Here is a 4,572-nt window from a genome sequence, read left to right on the forward strand (position 1 = left end):
GGGGAACAAAAGAATTGGCTTGCCTCCCTCAATTGTAGTAGGGTGCTTCTGTTGGGGCTTCTTTTAAGATTGATCTTTAGTGTTTTCTTTGGGGTAAGATCTCTTCTGAGGCTTGGCTTTACTAGAATTTAGTTCTTTCACAAGAGGCTTTGCTCGTATAAGAGCATCTTGCAATGTACTTGGCCTCATTGCTTCAAGGTGGGAATCCAAGGGTTCATTCAAGCCTTTGCAAAAATGAGCCACTTGTTGCGCTGAGAAGATGTAATGGCCGGGGCATACTTCCAAAGAGTGATGAATTTAGAATAGTACTCTTCCAAAGTTAAGTTGAACTGCTTTGAGACTAAAAACTTCATTCATCTTGATGGATTCATGAGAAGGTGGGATATATCGTTCCTTCACAGCTTGCTTGATATCCTCCCAGGTTTGGGAGTTCTCAATAACTCCTTTGTCATGGCACCATTGTTTCCACCAGAGCTTAGCATGACTGGTGAGTCAAAATCATGCAAGCATGGACTGGTTTGCTAATCCAGTACCGATAGAGCTGAGAAATAATCATCCATTGCTTCGATCCAAACTTCAGCATCCTTCTCAATCTTTGAGCCTTCCCTCTTAAAGGAGGGAGGTTGCATTTGCTTGAGGAGCTTTTTCTCCTGGACATCCATATATAATGCATTGGGGAGTGGAGGTTGATCATCCTGGTCATTCATCGAATAAATTTTAGGATTACAAGACTCATACTTTACATTACACTCATGCTTTTAAAAGTAAAACTTTTGAAATCATTTTATTTCTCAAATATATACAAGGACAAGTTTTTTTACAAAGGTTTGAGACTAATATAATTAGTCTTATTTATTGTAAAAGAAAAATCCTAAGCTCAATTAGACATGAGACTAGAGCGGTCCACATAGGTGAAATATGGGGGTTTTGCTATAGTCTCTAAGACACAGAAGACTGATGGTAAGTGTGGTAGATTCTGGATTGGGCTGTGTCCCAAAATGGCTACCCTGTCGATAGTAGGTAAGATGTCCTGCATTACTTGGTCATATACCTAGCAGTCCTGTGGTGTGCAATTCCCATATATAGTCACAGAACTATCAAGTCTAGGAGTACCCACAAACGAAAATAAACGGGCGGTCTTCAACTTTTCTATCTAACGAATCTATTTTAAATGAGTGTGATGTTCCTAGTTTTGTCTGCCCTGATGAAAAAATACCTCAGCTCACGATTCAAAAGGCAATCTCTACACCACCACCCTCTTTGGATACGAGAGGTATGAGGGAAGGACAATCTCTCAAGTATTTGCACCATAGTATCACAGAATTTGAAATTTGGATAGAGACATGCCGTCTAGAAGATGCATTGGAAGACTAAGAATCTTGATTAGGCGTCACCCTCTTCCTATAATCATTCAATCACCAATTCAAACTATTCTAGTAAGTTAGTTTATAAATCAGTATTAGGTAAAACATATGTTTCAAAACAATCTCTATTAACAAGTCTAGGAGCTAAGATCAGCTCTGATACCACTTGTAAGGTCCCTGCTTCCTAAATAGGGGAAACCTTTAAGATAGTCTACTATGTTAAAATTTAAGGGGGAAAGAAAAGTGAGCCATTCATTAATGAAAATAGACTTGATTGCATTAATCCAAATGAGCTTGTACATAGTGCTTATATAGCCATGAGAGGTACACTCTATGTGACTTGATACATTTTTGGATGACATTATTGATGAGGTAGCATAATCACAAGTGGCTACTAGCAAGAAGGTGATTATAATACATTATATCCATGTGATATAGCTTGATACATTTTTGGATGACATTATTGATGAGGTAGCATAATCACAAGTGGCTACTAGCAAGAAGGTGATTATAATACATTATATCCATGTGATATAGCTTAGGGGAAATTATTGGATTATTTCTAACACCCCCTTAAGCCAAACATTTTACTCAGTACATGGGCTTATACCTAGTAATCCCCCTTGATACAAGAATGAGATAGAGTCCCCCCTTTATGATATTGGGTGTGTGCACTCTTCTCCATAATATAATCAAGGTCATGTAGGATAAAAGACAAGGTTTTAGAACCCAAAAAGAAAGAGTAAACTAAAAAGCATAGGATTCATCTCATCGAAATTAGCACCAACAATATTACTTTCAGCAGTGACAAGATTGGCTTTTTCTTTACTCTTCTTGTTTTTGTCTTTAAAATAACATTTGTGTGGTGGATGGTTGGTTTTACCACAATGCACAAAAGGGTTATTAATAAAGCAATCCTTTGTGAGATGGTTGGTTCTTCCACAAGTAGCACACTTCTTGTTGTTGGTGACAACATATGATCCTCCCGAAGTGAGATTATTATTGAAGTTCAGCTTCTTCTCCTCCTGTATTGAATTGATTGTACTCTCCTAGGAGAACCTCAAGGTGGCTTTATCAGAAGTGCCTTGTTTAGCACTTGCCTCGTGGGACGAGCCATTTCACGTGATCATCGATGCGACATCGCAATTGGAGGTGTATTGCAACAAAATGGTCATCCAGTAGCGTAGATGTCTCGTAAGTTACTAATTGTAGAAAAAAATTACTCAGTCTATGATCGTAAACTCTTAGCAGTTATACATGCCTTGAAACATTGGAAACATTTTCTGTATGGCCCTAAGAATGTAACATGCGAAAGCTTCGGAGAAGATCGGTAACTTCAATGCTCAGAAATCAGCACTCTTTTCACGATGGAATTAACGCACAAACCGAATGAAGATGTGCAGCAGAAATTGAATTAATGCACAAACTGAATGAAGATGTGCAGAAAATAGAGAGAGAGAGAGAGAGAGAGATGGAGAGGACACAGTATTGGGTCCCAAATACCCTTTGTAGGGCCCCCACCACGGATGGTGTATTTGCTTTATTAGAATGACGTAAATCTGAAAAGAAAATACAGAAATGTGACCTTTCTTGGGTGAGAAAATCCCTACCCTTGACCTTCAGTCCTTCACCCCTTTTCTTAGCACCTTCTTGGCTTGTCTAGCCCCTTTTATGCTGAGCTCTTGAGGAGAAATGAGATAAAACAATGGGATTGTGGGCTCACTATTTATACTACTCTATCAATAGTAGTCAGCCATAGCACTAATTTAGGCGGCCACTAATAAATGTTCCACGACTAAGTACTTTAGCATTTAATACTAATTCAAGCAGCCAGTAAATAAATGTCCCACGACTAAGCACTTCAGCATTTAATGCTGAAAAAAATCACATAAACTCACCTGAATATGCTGTTCCAGCATTCCAGCACCCAATAGCACTCTCTAGATTTTTTTTTGGGTGCATTGCACCATCCACGAGGAATATTTAGTGCATTGTCATTACACGATTCAAGAACGACATGAATGCATACATTGTCAATACACGATTCAAGTCAGACATGAATGCAATACTATCAATTCACGATTCAATATTACTATCAAAATTTTATGTGTACACATATATACAAGGGAGTCCATATGTCGAAGTGGCCCATGGCTTCAATTATAAACAAATATATACAACCACATCCTCAATATGGAATGTGATACTATAAGTCTTAGTACTACTCAGACCCAAATGATGACCCGCTGCTCCCTCCATGATCAGATGAGCTCACATCGGTATACATGTCCGATGAGTAGTGCTCACATCCAGCAGGAGCAGTGGTAGCGGGGGTGGATCATCAGTGTGGCAGGAGCATCAGCAGGTGCAGCAGCAGCTTGTGCCTGTTCAAGTAATATATTGTATATAAGTATATATATATGTAATTCAATAAACCAAAATCATTCGTTTAGAGTTTTCAAGTACCTGTCGACCGTATGGTCTCATGGCCATCTCAAACTGCGCGTCCGTAATACGTCCCTCGGCTCTGAAGAGGGCCCACGTGTCACATCTGCTATGCCGACAAGATGAGCATACCCAGTATTGTGGGCTGTGGGCTTCCTCCCCATAACCCGTTGTTGTATCATAATCAACACAATTTGTAAGATTAAAACAATCATAGAATCAATGAAAGTAAACAATCAAATAAAGTGGTAAGATACTTTACGAACGCTGCCTCCCATGACTCGACACCACCAGATCCGAAATGCGAAGATCCAATGGTGTCCATCTGGATCCGTCGTGCCTCCACATGCTGCCTGCTCTTCACGCCACCCTCTGCTCATTTCTTTGCCTCCTTCCACTCGCGTTTGTGTGCAGTGGTAGGTTTCTCGGAAGGATAGCCACCCGGAGCTACATTTAGCCCATCATCGTACGCGAGTTTCTTAAGGTGAGATCTTTTATTACTACTTAAGATCTCCCTTATTCGCGTCCTTCCCCATACATTCAAGAATGTCGCATGTGGGGGATTGGGGTACCGACTATGTACAGCATCTATCACCTCCCCAACTAATCGGCTATTTTAATCTTTACATTTAATAAAACAATTTCTGTACAAGTTTGAAACTACCCCACGCATGTACTCCATTACCTCTTTCCCCATCGCATCCATCACTACCCCGCCCCTATCCGTCACATCATAGTAGATCACTCCCTCCACCTCTCTCAC

Source organism: Cibotium barometz, chromosome 2 (genome assembly GCF_041138505.1).
Source record: "Cibotium barometz isolate CiBa-2024 chromosome 2, ASM4113850v1, whole genome shotgun sequence".
Lineage (NCBI taxonomy): Eukaryota > Viridiplantae > Streptophyta > Polypodiopsida > Cyatheales > Cibotiaceae > Cibotium > Cibotium barometz.